Below are 21,873 nucleotides of genomic sequence, written 5' to 3'. Positions count from 1 at the left end.
TTTCAAAACAATTGAAGGAGGCTTCTGGCTTTCCTTTACCAAGCAAGATGAAGCTGCTGTTGATTCAGAAATCTTCTGTGTTTAGGATAAAATTAGCTTGGTACTGTAGAGAGCAGACTACCTCAGCATTTTGGGATTCACAGTTTCTGTTGGAAGCTGTGGCCAGAAATATTTTTCCATTTCCAGCTGATAAGCCAGTTGTTGCCTTTCCTGGAATAGGATGAACAGAGGGCAGTCACTCATCCTCCTATAATCTCTTGATAGGATTACTGTAATTTGCTCTACATGGTCCTGCCCTTGAAGGCCACCCAGAAACTTCAGACAAGGTCTGTCCTTTTCTCTTAAGCTGATTTCTGGCAGATGAATATGATTTCTGAGCAAGAAGATCAAAGGGAAGTAAATGAAAGGGACATAGATTTAGTTTCCTCTCCTTCCTCCCTTCCTTTTTTTTTAAACTTTAAAAATATTCTAGGAAACAAAGACAAAAATGAATGGAAGAGTTGTGACAACAAGAATTGTCTAACACTAGTTTCACATTGGATGCCTTATATGCGCACATTCAAGTGAAAGTACTAGTATGAAAAGATAAATGCTAACCTTTTTCAAATTGCTGGAATGTATTAATACATTTATACAATACGTTAGTGCAGTGCTTCTCAATTATTTTCTGTCATGCCCCCCTAGGAAGAAGAAAACATTTTTTGCGCCCCCTGCGCAACTGTAAATAGTATCATTATTTTAAAAAAAACGAGGTCAAACGTGCCCCCCTTTACGGAGCCTCGCGCCCCCCTGGGGGGCACGCCCCACTATTTGAGAAGCACTGCGTTAGTGTATCAGATCTGGCTAATTAGAACTTGACAGAATGACTGTCACTGTGAATGAGTCCCAGCTGTGGTTGTTTTCTAAGGTTGTAGCTCTTCCTGAGGTGGATTTTGCTTTTGTTTTCATGTTTGGGATTAATGGTTGGCATAATTTTTGAATTTTTGTAGCAGGAGAAAGGAAATGACTGGCAGTCCCAAAGGTGATTTTTTTCAAGAGACAACTGGACTTTCTGGGATTTCTTTGAAGACATTTCGCTTCTCTAAGCTGAAGGAGCTTCTTGAATGAGAAGCGATACATCCTGGACAATCATGACCTGGATGACTGAGAATCCCCATAGAAATGACTGGCAATTATGAAGGTGTAGAAAGAATTGGAAAAGACTTTTTGTCCTGAATGTGTTTTGTTAGATTTCATTATCATATCATTTATTCCTGTTACCTGAAAAAACCAAAACAAGTGCTCTTAAAAGCTCTGGATAACACATTATGAGTTTTCCACCATTGCCACCCACATGGTAGCTTTCTGGAAAAAGATTTTTTTTTTTCCTTTTTACTACATTTCACATTGACATTTCCGGCCCAGATATGTTTCTTTAAATTATGTTTATTTCAATCATGTTTCTGCTAAGATCCAATTTTAATTTAAGATCTAATAATTTGACAGTGAAAAAAGAATCTTTGCCAAGTAATCCAAGGAGTTAAAGGACTGAGATAGATAAACCGTCTTCAGATGTTCTTAATGCTTTGTGGCACAGCAACCAAAGTGGGAAGACAGGTGCAAGTATTCTAATTCCCTTCTCACTTAGTTCTTGTTAACTTTCTCATAAAGTACATCAGCTCCTAAAGCAAAATGCCACTTCTGTTGATTTGATGAAGAACTTCGGAAAAATTGGGGTCGTAGAGAAAATTCCCATTTTCAAAATGCGCTTTGAGCATAAGGAGGATGCTGATAACGAGGACGGAATAAGCATAGGTAGCTTGTTCAATACTTTTGCTTTTTACATGTTAGTATAATAAATTCAGAACATATAAAAAGGGCTAAGCACACTTGGAATATGCACCTGTCTTCCCCCTTTTAAAGTTAAAATTAAGTTGGTTCTTTTAGCCATTTTCTTGGACCTATAGAAATAATCCAAATGTTGCTATGTTTTCCAGAGTATTGTTCTCTGCAAAATTGATAGTTATTCCTTACATTTCCTTATCCAGGTCATTAATGAAAAAAAAAGAATAATATTATGTCTAGGATTGAATCCTATTTCACATAACTGTACCAAACTGATGGACTGTCCATGGGCACTCTGTGAGGGTGGTTTAAAACTCTGTGGCTTTAACAAGTAGTCATGCAATTCATCCCACATTTAACAGTTTGCTAATCAGCACATATTGGAATACTTTAACTCAGGAGTCGTCAACCTCCAGTCCGTGGTATGCCAGAAATGGGCCACTCAAACAAGCAAAACCCCATCCACGGAATGCAGGCAGCAGACAAAACCACACCCCCTCCAGTCTGCAGAAAAAAACTCTCTCCACGGAACCCTGGTGCCCAAAAGTATGGAGGCCATTGCTTTAACTCTTCTCTAGAAGAGTTTATCTGTGCTATAGTTAAAATGTTTTGCATTATTAAAAATTGCTGGTGATTTCTTCTGGAAATACAGTTCAATGCAGTACTGCAATCAGTATCATTCTACCTATATTAATCATTATAGCTTTGAAGGACATTCTAGTATGTCTCTTCCTATTGTTTGTGCTATCTCCTCTCTGACATGCACACAACCAGATGATGCAAAAAAAAAGGCTGATCAGCAGAATACAGGCATTCACGCAAACACACACATACATATTGGGTGTGTTCCTTTATAAGCAGAATCCAAACTGAATGTGTCAAGCCAGAGGCGTTTAATTATTTTAAGTGTTTTTAATCCATCACACCCAGGAAATATCTATCCAAAGATAACAGCTTCATTTTGGTTATGATTATACAACTGCTTTCTACAATTAAGGAAAAAGGATAATAGCCACAGTTTTGATCAGAGGAATGAGAGTGGCATGCATAAGATAATAAAACATTTTCTAATATATCACTTAAATGATTGTTTGGCTAGCATACGAAAGTATTTTATTACTTAAATGTGGATTTTTTTTATATCTGTAGCTTTTTGTAATTGCATGCACATTTTGCTTATGAGTTGAGCAAAGGCTGAGCCCAGTATTATCAAAAGGCTGGGTCATCCGCAATAGTGTGAAGAAAAGATAATATGGGGGGTTGGGGGGGGAGGTTTGTTAAAGCAATAATTCTCAACCAAGTTCCAAACATTGGCATGAGAAGACCTATTCAAGATGCAATTCATGAAAACATTGCTTTGGGGTGGTAATGTGGTGAACTGCTTGAACAATGTATCAATTATTCCACCTCCAAAGTTATTTAAATAATGGAATCCAAAGTATTAAGAACTCAATTGCCTGGAAAGCAAAAAACTGTATTGGAAGAATTCATTTATTTTGTCTAAGCTTCCTCTGATTCTACTTTAAGCTTTTGTTTATGGCATCACTCTGGCTAATTTATAACATCTGAGTTCAGAGATCACTTCTAATTATTACTCTGCCATGTATCTCTGCCATAAAAAACCCCTTAAGAATAGTAGAAGAGAATAGCCACAATATTATTTTTGTTCAATTGTATTGATCAAAAGCAGTAAAACCTAAAGTAAGATAGGCTGAAAAAGGATGATCTCTCATCCTTCAAGCTCCTTTCCATGATCCAAGTCAGGATAAGATAAAGGAAGAGTATCATAAAACAAGCAAGGGTATCATATTGGTGTTATAAGTGGCTCCATATACTCACCATTAAAAATTCAAGAGACAAAACCCTATTTCTACTGTTTTTTAGACTGACTCCTAAATACCCTAATTCCTTAGAGCAGTGGTTCCCAACCAGTGTGTCTGCTTAAGTGCCGTGAGATCTTTGAGGTGCCGAACTTTGAGCTACGGAGATTTTAAATATCTATTTTCTTATAAGGGTGCCGGGAACTTTTGAAAGGCTTTCCAAGGGTGCCTCAAACAAGAAAAGGTTGTGCCTCAAACAAGAAAAGGTTGGGAACCACTGCCTTAGAGCAACAGCACAACTTACTACCAAGGCTGCTAATTATGGTTGTTAACTGGTCTGTTCCATTTCCTGGATGCCAAAATCATCACATTTCCTTGATATCCAAATCCTCACTATGAAGAACTCTGGTACTTTGTGTATGAAACCAAAAGAGCTGAATATTCACCAGCAATAGCCATGAACCATTGTGATGCCATCACTCGGCTATATCTCAGCTTAACTGCATTCACAGGTGGTAATAATACTTTGTCTCTTATGACTCCTTATTACTTTGAAACTCCTGTTTTGTTTAATAAAGCTGGTGTTCTTAATATATTAAACAACGTAAAACTTTCATTTGGGGAAACTAACAAAATACATGTTAATATGATATATTTTACTCAGGGAAAGAAAAGTGAGTCTCCAAGGCAATTGTGGGTATCTTTTTTTTTAGATAAAAGTCCCCCCCCCCAATTTTTAAAAGACATACATTCCATCTTTCCTTAAACAGTGTGTCATCTGGGTACAACTATCTCTGTGCAAATATCCTTCAACGTTTACATCATCATTCACATTCACATTAATATTGCTTCTCTAAACTTAAAATTACAATACATTAAACAGTTAAACATTATAAAACTCTTCATTTTCTTAATAACTTCTAATGATAGTACAATAATAATATTGAACATAGTTATTCTCATCATACGTATACTAACAATTGTCATCTTATTTATTTCTCTATCAATATATTTTCTTTAATCTTCATTTCCAAATTCCTTTTTTATTCTCTAACCATTGATAAAATACTTCCCTTATCAAATAATATTCAAAATAGAATAGAATAGAATTCTTTATTCGCCAAATGTGATTGGACACATAAGGAATTTGTCTTTGGTCATATCAGTGGTGGGTTTCAAAATTTTTTACTACCGGTTCGGTGGGTGTCGTTTGGTGGGTGTGGCAGGGGAAGGATACTGTAAAATCTCCATTCCCACTCCACTCCAAGGTAAGGTTACTGCAAAATCTCCATTTCCTCCTGATCAGCTGGGACTTGGGAGGCAGAGAATAGATAGGGTGAGCCCAGTCAGAGGAGGTATTTACCAGTTCTCCGAACTCCTCAAAATTTCTGCTACCAGTTCTCTAGAACTGGTCAGAACCTGCTGAAACCCACCTCTGGTGCATATGCTCTCAGTTTACATAAAAAGACAAGATATATTCATCAAGAATCGTAAGGAACAACACTTAATGATAGTCATAGGGTACAAATAAGCAATCAGGAAACAATCAATGTCCATATAGATTGTAAGGATACAAGCAACAAAGTTACAGTCATGCAGTCATAAGTGTGATAGGAATGATGAGAAGACTTAACAGTACTAGTAATGCAGCCTTAGTGAATAGTTTGACAGTTTTGAGGGAATTATTTGTTTAGCAGAGTGATGACGTTAGAGAAAAAACTGTTCTTGTGTCTAGTTATTTTGGTGTGCAGTGCTCTATAGTGTTGTTTTGAGGGTAGGAGTTGAAACAATTTACTGTATGTCCAGGATGTGAGGACATAAATTTTGTTTGTTCTCTCCTTAATTGTTAGTGTTAATCTGTTCATTTCTGCACATTCTAATATTTTCCTAATTACCTTCTCATCAATGGGAATTTCTTCACTTTTCCAATGTTGTGCAAATACAATTGTAGTTGCAGTTAAGACATGAATAATTAAATATGCATTCTGTTTATTATAAGGTTCAGGTAAGTTCCCCAGCAGAAATATTTCTGCTTTTAACGCATTATGTTGTTTTGTCATCTTTTCCAACCATGTCCTTATTTTTGTCCAATACTTCTTTGCTTCTCCACATGTCTACCACATATGATAGTAAGATCCAGGTATCTGGTGGCACTTCCAACAATTTATTTTTAAACATCTTTGCCAAATTCACCTGTGCAAGGTGCCATCTATCTTTTTGATTGGAATATGGTGTCTTTTCATTTTGTGGTTAGTTTGTATAGTCCTATTGTAACATACTAAACTAAATCTCTCTTCCCCTGCCTCTTTCATTTCCCCTTTGTCAAATTACAGAATGCAAATGTTTGGGTGAAGCCTTTCTTTATCCAAGATTTAAAAAAACCCTTTTATTGCAAATTGTAACTTTAAATTATGTACCAGTTCTTTTTCTTTCTCAGTGAAATGAAAATTTAGTGAATCTTCCATTACTCTTTCCTTAAAATCACCTTGCACAGCATGGATTGGCATCCCTCCCTTTCTTTTTTCTGATTCAGTATTTTTTTTAAAACAACAACACTTCTGTTATTTCAATATGTGCAACTTGCGTTTTGATTGTTGAAAGGAATATATGTGCTTGTGGTTTGCTCTCTGCAGGGAGATACTGTGCCCAGTGCCTTTAGGGGGATGGGGTTAGTCTTCACTAGCAATCTCTTTAATTCCAGAGTGACATATTTCCAGCCTTCCACCCCCAGATTCCTTTTCTAACTGTTCCCGCTTCTTTACAAGCCAGTTTCCCTTCCTGGGAATCTCGTGCCCCATCCCGTCTCTCCTACCCCGCTGCCCACCTAGTTTGTATTAGTCCTGGTTCTCATCCAAAGCCCCATGGATTTCTTCCTCCACCCAGTTCGCCCCTCTGACAAAACTTTACTCTAAGCAGCGCTTCTACTACGTGGAGTGAGGAAGAGGTGGGTGGAGAGACATCAAGGGGGTCTTAACGACGACTGATAGACCCCAGCCTCCGGGTTTCAGGTTAGATAAACAAATTCTGCAGTTGGTCGGTTTCCTTCTCCTCTTCTTTTAAAAAGTCCCTCCTTCCTTCTCCTTCCCCTCCCGGTTTCTCCCCCCACCCACTTTTTTTTTTTTTTTTGGCAGCTGCACTAGTGACGGCGGCGCGGCAACACAGCAGCAGCAGAGTAGCACAACGACGCCTGACAGTTGCGTGCATATGGGGTAAGTTTTGGTAGTGGGTTGAGTGGAAGGGCAGAACTGGCCGATCGTAGGGTTCAAATGGGAGAGGGGGCCCCGCTGGAGATAGTCAGGAAAGGGGGTCGCTGCTGAGCAGGAGACGTGAAAGCCAGTCTTCGGGATAGACTCTGGAAGCTTTCGAGTACATATCAGGTCCACCTCCGAAGCGGAGACACCGCTTTGGTCAACTTTGAAACACCCTCAAGCTCCCTCCGTTCCCAGACTCGGAAGACGGAGGCTGCTCTGAGCAGCTCTCCCTTCCGGATTGTGCCCTGGGACCAGGTAGCCGGAGTGGGGGGTGGGGGGCGAGCCAAAGCAGGGTCCCCCCCCGACTTCTTTTTGGGAAGCCGGGCTGCTTTTCGGACTCCTTTCAAAAGGAAGGAGCGCAGCACGAGGCTGGGGACTTGGAGGGGGCTCAGTTAATGTGACAGAGCTGCAGGAGGTCCTGCTAAGTGATGGAGACGCAAAGAGGAAAAACAAATCTGCTTCTAGGCTATTGGATGGGAAATGGTAGAAGAAGCCAGAAAAAGTCATTCGAGAAAGGGAAAAAGAACAAAAAAGGAATATGAAAATGAAATCAGGAAACTAGTACCCGAAGGAAGTGTGGGGGGAAACCAAGACATTTTTTTTTAAACTTCAGATAGGCTGCAAACAATTCCCTGGGCAGAGGCATTTTGGTAATTAAGTGAGGCTTTTGAGAAAAGTTTATGGTGGCAGAAGAGGACTAAACTAAGTAAATAAAATAAACAAACCTCACTCTGTTCTTTCAAATATGCATCCCCAAATCCTGACACTCTTTCTGGAAAAAGTTAAAAGGAAGGGGGGGGAGGGGTTCTCACCACTGAGCAAATTGGAAAGATGGCAGAGGGGAACTGTGTAAATATATTGCAACTTTTCTAACTTAGTACTGTCTACATTCTTTGGGATGATGTCTTTTGGGTTTCCCAACCAGAATGGCCAAAGGCTTTGAATTATGGGAGTTTTGTGATTCTAACTTATCTCAGGGATACTAGACTGGAAGGCTAATGACCTCTGGCCAGATATATCATACATGAAACCCAACACATAATTACTACCTAGAGATAACCAAATTGACCATGGAATAAGGTTTTATTCGGTTCTTGCTTGGTTATATCTGTATAAGGTAAAATATGTAGCTACACCCAAGAAAGAGAGCTTTAAACATTCTTTCCCTGCACCACTGCAAAATGAGTAAAGCAGACAGGAAAAAATGAAGAGTACATGCAGAAGTCCCTTAAATTTTCCATAAGTTCTACTCTCTTTGGATGAACAAGCAGGCCTCTTGTCTGCAGCACTGATCCATTTTACAAAATCTCTGTGGCAGCTTGAAAGCAGTGAATTGGATCTGGATTTTTATTATATAATATTTGGGGTAGATCTTATAATATCAAGGAATCTGAGTAAGTTCCTAGTAAGTTTTTGTGATTACATTCAACGTTTGGATCTAATCTGTGGTACCTGAACTATTGGGATCATTTGCAGTAGCCCCTTCCATAATAGTAGTATGTGAGTATAAATCATTTTCTGAAACAATTCAATATCTATCTCCTTCTCTCTGCTTATTTCGGTCCCTTTGACACTGAAACGGCCACTTGGGAATAAGGAATGTTGCGGGGAGAAGAGATTCATCTCTGAATCATCTTTCATGCCAATGGGATTAAAGAAAGGCTTTCAGTAAAGAACTGTGATGTAGGTAAGACTAGTGACATGAGCACTTACATATTTTTAATGTAAAACCAGTAGAAAGTCAAAAGACAAGATGGTTGAAGTAGATGCAGTTAAAGAAAGTACAACCAGCAATATTGAAGGTTTGGTAAAATTGGAGGAGGAAATTAATGGGGTATCCAAAAGCATGTATTCTGTAAAAAAAGGATGAATAAACTACACTGGAAATTGAATTGTACTGAAAAGACTAGGAATTATTGTTGACTTTTTATTAACATTTTTGCTGTTTTCAGATTTAGATGATACATTCTTTTGTTCACTTTAAGCAGTGGTCTCCATGATTCAGGCCTTCCCTGATTATCCTCCTGCTTGTAATTGTATGAATGGAAGGTTTCCTTCCCTGGCTTGGAGCCTCATTGGTATCTGGTTTGGGCATTGTCTATGTCTGACAATAGTAGAACAAATACCCTTTGTCTATTCAGCGCTATAGAGCACTGCACACCAGAACAACTAGACATAAGAACAGTGTTTTTCCCCGAACGCCATCACTCTGCTAAACAAATAATTCCCTCAACACTGTCAAACTAGTTACTAAGTCTGCATTACTATTAATCTTCTCATTGTTACTATCACCCATCTCCTCTCACTTATGGCTGTATGACTGTAACTTTGTTGCTGGTGTCCTTACGATTTATATTGACTGTTTCCTAATATGATTTGATTGCTTATTTGTTCCCTATGACTACTGTTAAGTGTTGTACCTTATGATTCTTGACGAATGTATCTTGTCTTTTATGTACACTGAGAGCATATACACCAAGACAAATTCCTTGTGTGTCCAATCACACTTGGCCAATAAAGAATTCTATTCTATTCTATTCTATTCTATTCTATTCTATTCTATTCTATTCTATTCTATTCTATTCTATTCTATTCTTAGCAAAAGAAAAAAAATCAGTTCAGTCTCAAATAATCTCTCCCTAATATTGTTGCAGGCTCCAGTGTATCCTCTGTATATTTTCACATGTACTCAACCTGCTGCTGCCAAATATCAAAATTTTTGAGACTGGGGTTCATATCTCCTGGGCCTTATATTCAATGGTCACTACTTTTGGTTCAGCATCCATTGTTACCTACAACATTTTTTCTTTTCTCAGACTGTTTTCATTCTTCCTGGCTGTCCTTGACTTCTTTTCCAAAGCATCTCTAGTGAGATAACATACTTCTTAGTTTTTATAAAACATTCTCTTAAAATACCTTTTATGATAAATCTTCAGTTGCAATTCTCTAGTTCTCAAATTCCACTTCAACTCATGCTCTAGATTAAGTATAAACATATGCAACTGAAAGAGTGTCGTATTTCTTCCATGTTAATGATACTTCCACTTTTCTGTCCTTCATCTGTTGTTTCCCAGAGAAAATTTTAGACAGCAAGCTCTTTGGAAGAGAGACCTTAGTTTTCTACTCTATAAAGTATCCTGCATTGGTGAAACTTATAACTTGCCGTTGCAAGAAAGAAAAGAGTAAAGAACAGAAGAACTATGAATCAAGAAAACATATTGATTCCTAAAGTCCTAAAATAGAAATTGCAGGTTCCAAAAAAATAATGTATTGTAAACAATCAAATAAAGCATGATAGGAAAAGAAACTGGCAGATAAAAGACTGAGCTATTTTTGATGTATTGATTTCTTCTGGTGGCATTAATAGATTTGTGGCTCAGAAAATGTAGTTCTTCTTGAAGTGATAAAACTAGCAGGATTCAATTACTTTAGAGAGATGAAAGCTGGCATAGCTTAATGTTTCTCCATAAAATAAAGTTTGAAAAAGTGAAATAAGCCCGTCCCTCAAACTAGAATGGGTTTCTTGTGCCTAATTTGTGTTATTATAGTTGAACTCATAAATCTGGGTGAAAGACAGCATAATGATAACAGAGGTTTTTGGTGGAGACAGCAAAAGAAGAGAAAAATATTCATTTGGGATGATACTCAGGGAAGTCGTTGATGGTTGAAAGATCACTGGAAGAAATGAAAGCAAATACTTATTGTGAGTATTGGAAAATGATTGCAAATCGAATGGGTAGGCCATCTAAATGGAAATAAGTTCTTATTTAATTAGTTTACAGCAGTGTTTCTCAACTTTAGCAACTTTAAAATGTATGAACTTCAACTCCCGGAATTCCCTAGTCAGCCAATTCCATACATGTTAACATTGCCAAGGTTGAGAAACATTGGCTTATAATATTTATCGTCATATTATTTATTATTTATCTTGGCTAATGTGGACTAACTCTTATACACTGAGAAAAAGATAATCTCTGAATGATTCTTGCAAGGTGTTTAGTAACAATGAACGTCCTGGGTTAAAAAAATCCCTTTGAAATGCAGCATCACATTAAAGGTACTGTAACAGCAGTACCGTCTGCACAGTTTGTTTTTTTCTTTTGCTGGACAGTTCCCTTGTAAAGGGTATCTGTTTAAACAACTGGATAAGATTATGGAAGAAGATTACCCTAAATTGTTTACAAAGACAGATAAGCCTGCCTTTGATATACCACTTTGGAAGACTACATTAATAAGGAATATTGAAATAGTTTTTGATCAATGTCCATTTCCTTTTGATTTTGCTCAGCGCTTAGCAAAAGAAATGTATAAGCAATTGGTATCTGTATAAACTCCTTATAATCTCTTTTATGCCATCAGCTCAGTAAAAACTTCCAACAAACCATGTATGCCCATGAGTCTTTATCTATATGCATCTACTCCATTTCTCCGTAAACTAAGTATATTTATTCTTGGAACATGAATATAGAAAGTGACAAGCGTTAGCAGAATGCTCAATACTTCGTGCTGATAAAGTCTCTTTTTAAGCTTTACATGGCTGTATGCGTTCAGCGCTAAGTGAACAAATTGTTAAGAAATGCTCTACTTTATGAACTTTTTGTCATGATTGTTAAGGAAATCATTGCGGTCCTTAAGTGAAGCACATGGTCATTGAGGGGATTTGTTTCCTCCATTATTGATTTTACTTGTCAGAAGCTGCTGGGAAGATCGCAAATGGCGATCATGTGACCCCGGGACACTGCAACTATCATCAATCCACGCTGATTGTCTGACTTTTGATCATGTGACTTCAGAGGCACTAAATGTCAGGACTGGTTACAAGTCACTTTTTTCAGCTTCATCATAACTTCAAATGGTTGCTAAACACATGTTTGTTAAGTGGAAGATTACCTGTATATGCATTCCCAGTAAATCTGTATGCAGATTTTAATTTTAAGTCTATCCTTCAGCTTCATCAGATTGTCTTTAAATGAATTCTTTTTTTTAAGTGCTATTAAACATTAAACACAACGGTAGGAAGAGAAGCATGCATTAATTGGGGGGCCCAGGGGTGAGGAGAAGATAGAATGGAGAGGAAATTAAAAGATTAACTGTACAGTCTTATTAACATCTTCAAAATTTACTTCCAGCAAAAAGGTTACAGATCACACCCTTAATCCCCAGTCAAGACATTTAAGAGGTAAAAAAGGGGTAGGGCTAGTTTGGGATAGACATTTTGTGGTTAATAGTTTTTCACATTTGTTTATAGAATTAAATGCTGAGGGGATGATCAGAGAGGAGCAACTTCTTTAGTGTATTTATGTTTAATAATGTAACTTCTCTGAGATTTAAGAAATAAATCCCAAAAATAAGATAGGAAGAAAGTTAATTCTTCCGTCTTCCTGTGAAAAGAATCCCAAACTGCTATGTTCAAAGCATGCCTTTCTGATTGAAAATGTGAAAATAAAAAAAGATGGACGGGCTAGCATCTGAAGAGATATCTTTTTTTTAAATTAGCATTTTTTGCAGAGATCTAAATATGTAATTTAAAAACCATCAGATCTGTTCAAAGGGTAAATTTATTTATTTATTCATTAAATTTTTATACCGCCCTTCTCCCGAAGGACTCAGGGCGGTGTACAGCCAAGGGTAAAACTCAATATATATACAATTAAAACCAGAATTTAAAACAAAGCAAATTACAAAAAAAGGCCGACATTTAAATTTAAAAATTTAAAACCCTAAAACAATAAAAAACCCAATTTAAAATAATAAAATTATTATGCCAGTCCCGCTTGAATAAATAAGTATGTTTTTAGCTCACGGCGAAATATAGTCCATCTTGCCATAAGTTCTGAAAGCAATAAAATACAGATGTTACACTATGTCCATGATGGTGAACCGATGGCAGATGTGCCAAAGGTGGGTCTTCCAGGTTCTGTTGCTGGACAGCTGGTCTCTGAGCAAAGACCAGATGACTGGCGCACACGTGCACGACATAACCCGGAAGAGAGCCACTGGGTGGTGCACATGCGCGCAATGGAACCTGGAAGAGCAGCTGGGTTTCAGGGTTTCCCCCCCTGAAATAGCAGTAGTACTTAGACTTGTATATCGCTTCATAGTCCTTTTACAGCCTTCTCTAAGTGGTTTACAGAATCAGCATATTGCCCTCAACAATCTGGGTCCTCATTTTACACACCTCGGAAGGATGGAAAGCTGAGTCAACCTTGAGCCAGTGAGATTTGAACTGCTGAACTGCAGCTAACAGTCAGCTGAAGTAGCTTGTAGTACTGCACTCTAACCACTGTGCCACCTCGGCTCTATACATAACTGAAGGGAACAAAATAAAACTGGGCTGAGACATTTGTTCAAGTATTTGGGAGGAAATGGTTTATAACGCTCACATCACAGGCTGAAGAAAAGAATTATCTATCTTGAATATTTGTACCATGACTATTTTTTTTAATTTTTTTTAATTTTACATTTATACCCCGCCCTTCTCCGAAGACTCAGGGCGGCTTACAGTGTATAAGGCAATAGTCTCATTCTATTTGTATATTTTTTACAAAGTCAACTTATTGCCCCCCCAACAATCTGGGTCCTCATTTTACCTACCTTATAAAGGATGGAAGGCTGAGTCAACCTTGGGCCGGGCTTGAACCTGCAGTAATTGCAGGCTTTGTGTTCTTAATAACAGGCTTTACCAGTCTGCGCTATTCACCGGCCCCTATGAAGATTATGAAGAAGGTTTGCTTTTATTTTTGAAATGGCAATGGGTTTGGGGGAGAGAAGAAAACTGTCTAAAAGTTGCTCCAGACAGCGAGAAAACAAACAGGTCCGGATACCGGATACTTTCAGGTACTGTATACCTCAGGCTGGAAAAAACAAAAAGATAGAGAAAGTTAATTCTTCCGTCTTCCTGTGAAAAGAATCCCAAACTGCTATGTTCAAAGCATGCCTTTCTGATTGAAAATGTGAAAATAAAAAAAGATGGACGGGCTAGCATCTGAAGAGATATCTTTTTTTTAAATTAGCATTTTTTGCAGAGATCTAAATATGTAATTTAAAAACCATCAGATCTGTTCAAAGGGTAAATTTATTTATTTATTCATTAAATTTTTATACCGCCCTTCTCCCGAAGGACCCAGGGCGGTGTACAGCCAAGGGTAAAACTCAATATATATACAATTAAAACCAGAATTTAAAACAAAGCAAATTACAAAAAAAGGCCGACATTTAAATTTAAAAATTTAAAACCCTAAAACAATAAAAAACCCAATTTAAAATAATAAAATTATTATGCCAGTCCCGCTTGAATAAATAAGTATGTTTTTAGCTCACGGCGAAATATAGTCCATCTTGCCATAAGTTCTGAAAGCAATAAAATACAGATGTTACACTATGTCCATGATGGTGAACCGATGGCAGATGTGCCAAAGGTGGGTCTTCCAGGTTCTGTTGCTGGACAGCTGGTCTCTGAGCAAAGACCAGATGACTGGCGCACACGTGCACGACATAACCCGGAAGAGAGCCACTGGGTGGTGCACATGCGCGCAATGGAACCTGGAAGAGCAGCTGGGTTTCAGGGTTTCCCCCCCTGAAATAGCAGTAGTACTTAGACTTGTATATCGCTTCATAGTCCTTTTACAGCCTTCTCTAAGTGGTTTACAGAATCAGCATATTGCCCTCAACAATCTGGGTCCTCATTTTACACACCTCGGAAGGATGGAAAGCTGAGTCAACCTTGAGCCAGTGAGATTTGAACTGCTGAACTGCAGCTAACAGTCAGCTGAAGTAGCTTGTAGTACTGCACTCTAACCACTGTGCCACCTCGGCTCTATACATAACTGAAGGGAACAAAATAAAACTGGGCTGAGACATTTGTTCAAGTATTTGGGAGGAAATGGTTTATAACGCTCACATCACAGGCTGAAGAAAAGAATTATCTATCTTGAATATTTGTACCATGACTATTTTTTTAATTTTTTAATTTTACATTTATCCCCCGCCCTCCCCCGAAGACCCAGGGCGGCTTACAGTGTATAAGGCAATAGTCTCATTCTATTTGTATATTTTTTACAAAGTCAACTTATTGCCCCCCCAACAATCTGGGTCCTCATTTTACCTACCTTATAAAGGATGGAAGGCTGAGTCAACCTTGGGCCGGGCTTGAACCTGCAGTAATTGCAGGCTTTGTGTTCTTAATAACAGGCTTTACCAGTCTGCGCTATTCACCGGCCCCTATGAAGATTATGAAGAAGGTTTGCTTTTATTTTTGAAATGGCAATGGGTTTGGGGGAGAGAAGAAAACTGTCTAAAAGTTGCTCCAGACAGCGAGAAAACAAACAGGTCCGGATACCGGATACTTTCAGGTACTGTATACCTCAGGCTGGAAAAAACAAAAAGATAGAGACATCATTTAGGCTTCCAAATGCCCTGCCACCAAGCCACCCTTGACACATTCAAAGGAAGCTGTTGTTCTACAGTGTTTTTGGTGGACTTTGATGGACCTAGAACAGGGGTGTCAAACTCGTGGCCTGCAGGCCGGATGCGTCACACACTGGCCACGCCCATGCTCACTTTAGCAAAGCGGAAAAAGTCATGATACATCATGTGACAATGCCATGACGATGTGAGTTTGACACCCCTGATCTAGAAGATAATCTGTTTCTTGCCAATAGCATGATCAATATTTTATTCTTATTTTTGCTTTAATCCGCCTTACGTGATCCTTGGGTTCTTCTGAATTCCCTCTGTTCTCAAATGACAAAATACTGAATACCTTAAATTAAGTATGAGGTCGCAAATGTGTGCTACATTAAATGTTTGGTTTACTATCTCTATAATCTTTTGTTATTGGCTGTATTGGTCAGATCTCACACAGCTGGAATTCAACAGCATCTGGAGAACCATATGTTCTTCAGTGCAGGGCTGCCAAACTGACAGAGTGGAGTGGGGGAGAGCCACCCACCCACCTCATGATATCCTCACTTAGTTTCCTTGCTGCTCACCATTAGTCAGGCTAGTTACTTCTTATATCTGGAATCCTGGTAAGAACAACGTTCCCTGTGCACAAATAACAAAACTTCACAAGGAAAAGCTCCTAACTGACTGAGAATGGCTCTTATTGATGATAGATAACATCAAGAAAACGCTTAGAGATTAAGGCAAAATCAGGCTTGATGTTTGTTTTTTTCTTTCCATTTCTTTCCTTGTTTCTCTTCTTTGCATTAGGCATTAGAGGTTCTTTGCAGTATTCTTTATCACTCTGAAGCTGAGTAGTTGTTAACAGTCTTCTTAATTGACTTCTCCGTCATTCAGTCTTTCCTTATATGAAAAACAGCTGTCTCTACATTTTCTGCTGCCTCTAGTCTTTTAAACATCCCTCCTGATTCAGGAGATACAGAGTTGAATCCACCTGAGCCATATTGCCATCAGGCATCCTTCTTGGGGCGTGTGAATATTGCCATGGACAAATATGTGCTGCAGTGCTTGTTCAACTATATTGTAATCACATTGTCTTTAGTTCCACTGCTGAGACTTGCCTCAGCAGAAAACTATGTTGCTATGTGGTCGTGCAATTTGTTGACCTCATTGGATATCCCTATCTTGCCTTTTTTTTTTTTTGGCATATATTCAAAGTCACTGCTAGTTAGTATTGTCTGGATGATGCACTGCTTGATTAATAAAATAACTTTTCTGGCTATGCTACAGTTCCCCTTCACCATAATGACAGTCAGTGGGAATATTTCTGTTAATCATGGCATTGTGACAGGAACAGGGTGGGTCTCTAGGCTTCGTTTTTTGGCTTTTTTCCTATTTGATCAACCTGCATTAAATGAAATGGCAGAAATAGAAAACATAACAATGAGCCAAAGAATTAGGAGAGACTTTTTTGGGAAGAGCACTTCTAGTTAGGATTTCTTGTCTCCTCCTCTCCTTTTTTAAAATATCATCAGCAAGGACCAACTTCTGCCTTACTTTCTTTCATTGTCTGAATATCATTCAGAGGAATACAAGGCTGAAATAGTTCTACTGTGGAATGTCCTCCACCTACTTCCAACATTTCAGCCTTGCACAAAACTGATAAAATAGCCCGCCAGTCTAGCATTTGCATGAGAAACCAGCTACAGCGCTGTAGTTCTGGTGGGTGCAGTTGGTGCAAAGCTAAAAGGGCTTAGACTTCTAAAAAGTGGCTTGTTGGGAAAATGGGGACAGAGGGGAGCTCTGCATCTTACTTGTCCTAGAACAGGTGTCAGCAACCGCATGTGGCTCTTTGGGCCCTCTGCTGCAGCTCCCTGTTGGGTGATCCCACCACTGTCAGGCCCCACCCCTCGCCCTCCCCTCGTCACTCCTTGCTTGGCTGAGAAGGAAGGGCAAGGGCAGAGGATGGAGAAGTGGCTGGGGCAGATACAGAGAGATACAGAGAGAGGGGAAGAGCGACACACATACAGAGAGAGGGGGGAAGAGGGGGACAGAAAGGGGGGAGGGAGGGAGAGAGATGTCAAAAGGATTTTATGGTTCCAGAGAGAGGGGAGAGAGAAGACAGAGAGAGAGGGGGGGAGGGAAAGGGGGAGAGAGGGAGAGAGATGTCAAAAGGATTTTGTAGTTCCCAGTGTTTTTTAACAACCAGTTCTCTGCCCTAATTACCGGCTGGATAGGCATGGTCATGTAACTGGTGGAAGTGAATGATGTCAAGTTGGCCAGGCCCACCCAGGTTTTGTGGCTCCCAGTGTTTTCTTTTCTGTGGGAAACAGGTCCAAATGGCTCTGAGTGTTTAAGGTTGCAGACACCTGTCCTAGAAGAATCCAGTTAGGTGATCTATTGTTTCTGTCCTTGTCCATAGCTCTACATTGTTTCCCACTAATTTGCTTCATTGAGAAATATCTACTCTGAGTCCGTGGATATTCCGTAAATGGCAGTAGTAATTTGTTGGGGGGACTGGAAAAAAAGTGTCCAGATTGTCCCAGTTCATAGAAAATGTTAACTGCCCTGATTAAAGATTTAAAAAAATCAAGCTTAATGAGTCCAAAAGTAGGAAAAACCTATAAGACCCTATAAGAACAGGGCTTAGAAGATGGTTAATGAAGCATGCCCAAGCTATGCAGCATGAAATGAGAGAGTTACAGGAAAAGTTGTGGGAAGAAAAAGAATCTTTAGCAAGAATCTTTAGCCATTGAGAGAAATGACACCTTCCATCCCTGCCAAGTTCTCTGGGAATTACAAAAGTAATAAATCAAATTTAAAATGTGCAAAAAAAGTAGAGTTAGTTAGTAACAAGCCACACGTTACTAATCTGGGATGAAAAATGCTAAGGTATTCTAACACAGGTATAATTCAGTATATCTGAAACTTGTAAAAAACCCCTCTTTCTTTTTAAACCTTCTTCTGCCCAAATTAATTTTCTTGATCCCTAAATTTGACCAGAGCAAATATAAAGGTTTCAAAGAATTTGGGGAGCCCTATAATGCGAGGATTCCAAACTCTTTCAAATGCTGACAATTAAAAAGGACAAAAGAAAGCCCATAGGTTGTAGGGTGGGATCTTTTTTTCCTTCTTGTCCTCAGGACAAAGTCTTGTCATGTTGATTCTAAGCATTAATCTACCAGGGACAACTTGAATCCTGGGGAACATAAGAAACACTTAAGTTTCTTATGTTTTTTCTGTTTACGCATTTTTCTAGTGTACTTGACAACACATGCTTCATTCTGAGTATTTTTATTGCCATGTCAGATGCTGCTGTATCCATGTCTTAGTGAGACAACATCAAAACAGGGGCCGGAATAGCTCAGGCTGTAAGGAGCCTGTTATTAGAACACAATAGCCTGCAGTTACTGCAGGTTCAAGCCCGGCCCAAGGTTGACTCAGCCTTCCATCCTTTATAAGGTAGGTAAAATGAGGACCCAGATTGTTGGGGGGGCAATAAGTTGACTTTGTAAATATACAAATAGAATGAGACTATTGCCTTATACACTGTAAGCCGCCCTGAGTCTTCGGAGAAGGGCGGGATATAAATGTAAATAAAATAAAAATATAAATATAAATATAAATAAATAAATAAATAAAATAAAACAGCAACAGAAGAGCTGACTGGGAAGGGACAGGGTAAAACTATTTCCTTAGCTTGAAATAACAAATAAAGATATTTTCTTGCACCAACTTTATTTATTTTATCTTATTTATTTATTTATTTATTTTATTTGTCAAGCATATATAAGATAACAGGTAAAAGTATGAACATAATTTGAATACATGAAAAGAGTAAGAGTAAAGACAGTAAAGAAATGAGAAATATTAGAGAGGATCATAACAAGATTAAAAAAAAACCAGAAGCATTGGAGTTCTTTTTTCCTCTCCCTTGTCATTCAGAAGAACTGCCTGAATGTATTCTAGCAGAAGAGCAAGATACAAACAGCAGCAAGTCCAGTGGTGGGATTCAGCCAGTTCGCACCACTTTGGGAGAATCGGTTGTTAACTTTCTGAGCAGTTTGGTGAACTGGTTGTTGGAAGAAATCATTAGGGCAGAGAAGTGGTTGTTAAGTTATTTGAATCCCACCACTGAGCAAGTCTATACCTTTTCCAAGCTCTTTGCTAATAGAATTTGCAGATATGATAAAGCTTAATGATTAAGCACTCATGCCAATATCAGAGAATCCATTATACCATTCAACCATCTCCTCTTGCTCACATTTTAAATACATATGGAATAAAGCTGTAATAATAGGCAACATTCTGCCAAAGCCAAAAATGCCACAAAGCCTACTGAAGTACTAGATCAATTTGAAATGTTCTAAAATGATTTGCAGGCATATTTTTCAGCTCACAGCTTTGCATCTATTTCCAGTTTCCAGGTTTCCAATTTCCAGGTTAAGAAATCCACTATGATTTGGAAATGTAATCAACTTGCCTTCACATTGAACCTTTTTGTAGAATTTACATAGCTTTTCTAGGTTGACTAGCTCTTCTAGGTAGACTAGCATTTTATTCTGGCAGGAATCATTCAGATCGCTATGGGAAGTTCTTAAGATGTGAGTGCAATCTGAATTCCCCCATGAACAATATTAGGAATATTGCCATTGAGAGGTATGCTGCTTCTGACCTTGGAGGTAATCTATAGCCATCATGCCTAATAGGACTTGATATGGTCTATTTTCCTCTTAAAGCGATCCAGATCTACATTTCCTTATACTGAATTGTACTTGGAAGAAAATGCTGATGTCTCCTGTGAATAAAGGCTAAATGGGTTAGGAAAAATTCTAGAAGCTTATTTCCATACTGAATCTCTCGCTTCATTTTTCTTTTACTTACTTAGTTACTTACTTATGTTTGATTTTTTAAAATTAGATTTTGAGGCCTTCTGATTCCACAAAATAATTTATAAAAGATTTTGAGGCCTTCTGATTCTGCAAAATAATTTATAATTTAAGAAAGGAATATCATTTCAAGAACCAGAATGTACAATTTAAGAAAGGGTTAATATAACAATAACAATAGTTTTAAAAATCACCAGTGGCTTCACAAACATTCTAACCCAGGGTTTGAGAAACAACCATGTTTTAAAGGACTTGCAGAATATTTGAAGGGTTGGAGCTATGGTTATTCCCAAGGGATACTGTTCTAGAGATCAGGCAGCATGACAAAGAAAGCATGTTTGCTCAGTTTAGCAAGAGGACATTTAATTGAAGGGACTTGTAACAGACCAATGCTGTCCAGTTGTACTGGAAAGGTAGAAAGAGACAGGCTGTGTCTCAAATAACTAGGCCCTATCAGTGGTGGGTTCTAATGGTGATATACAGAGTTGGGTTTCAGCAGGTTCTGACCAGTTCTGGAGAACCGGTAGCGGATAATTTGAGTAGTTCAGAGAACTGGTAGTAAAAATTCTGACTGGTCCCGCCCCCATCTATTCTCTGCCTCCTGAGTCCAAGCTGCTTGGGAGGAAATGGGGATTTTGCAGTAACCTTCCCCTGGATTGGGGAGGGAATGGAGATTTTACAGTAACCTTCACATGCCAGGCCGACCAAGCCATGCCGACCAAGCCATGCCACGCCCATCAAGCCACACCAACAGAACTGGTAGTAACAAATTTTGAAACCCACCACTGATGTGTATCTAGGTATCTTTTGTTTTGTGTTTTTTTTTATTTGCATTTATATCCCGCCCTTCTCCGAAGACTCAGGGTGGCTTACACTGTGTTAAGCAATAGTCTTCATCCATTTGTATATTATATACAAAGTCAATTTATTGCCCCCAACAATCTGGGTCCTCATTTTACCTACCTTATAAAGGATGGAAGGCTGAGTCAACCTTGGGCCTGGTGGGACTTGAACTTGCAGTAATTGCAAGCAGCTGTGTTAATAACAGACTGTCTTAGCAGTCTGAGCAACCAGAGGCCTGTGGGAATTCACAGCAAAAGTATATGTTGCACTACTTTCATACAAACAAAGGTTTCCTACCCCTATGCTTTGGGTATACCTTTTCAGTAGTACCAAAGTCCTTTTATTTTTTTACCATCCTCAGAGTAACAACATTAGAAACAACATTCCACTCACTGAATGTCAGGGAACATTCCATGCTGCTATGACCACTTGATCAAAAGCGAGATGCATCTTATCCCCCCAAATTAATAATTTTTGCCTGTTATACACAGAAAATACAAAATGGAATATGAGACTGAAGAATAGGGCGTCTGGTGGCTCAGCAGACTAAGTCTGTCTGTTATTAACACAGCTGCTTGCAATTACTGCAAGTTCAAGTCCCACCAGGCCCAAGGTTGACTCAGCCTTCCATCCTTTATAAGGTAGGTAAAATGAGGACCCAGATTGTTGGGGGCAATAAAGTTGACTTTGTATATAATATACAAATGGATGAAGACTATTGCTTAACACAGTGTAAGCCGCCCTGAGTCTTCGGAGAAGGGCGGGATATAAATTCAAAAAAAATGATTTAAATGATAATATACTTCTGGGGGGAATGCAGAACTTATTATCCATTTGCAGAAA

General features: G+C 38.6%; 1 protein-coding gene across 5 annotated transcripts in view; it reads left to right on the top strand.

Annotated features, from left to right (window-relative positions):
- The first annotated feature begins 6,775 nt into the window (after positions 1 to 6,775).
- FBLN2 (fibulin 2) overlaps positions 6,776 to 21,873 on the top strand; it is a 173,640-nt gene continuing 158,542 nt past the window's right edge. For 2 of the 5 annotated variants that reach the window (XM_058165750.1, XM_058165756.1), the window contains exon 1: positions 6,776 to 6,853. The gene's annotated coding sequence lies outside the window, so the exon portion shown is untranslated. Of the gene's footprint in view, positions 6,854 to 8,470; positions 8,583 to 21,873 lie in introns of those variants that run through there. The other 3 variants (XM_058165753.1, XM_058165757.1, XM_058165751.1) reach the window with 2 other exon arrangements.

This window comes from Ahaetulla prasina, chromosome 2 (assembly GCF_028640845.1).
Source record: "Ahaetulla prasina isolate Xishuangbanna chromosome 2, ASM2864084v1, whole genome shotgun sequence".
In the NCBI taxonomy this organism is placed as follows: domain Eukaryota; kingdom Metazoa; phylum Chordata; class Lepidosauria; order Squamata; family Colubridae; genus Ahaetulla; species Ahaetulla prasina.
Note: the sequence above shows the minus strand (reverse complement) of the source record. Positions and strands in the feature narration are given on the sequence as shown.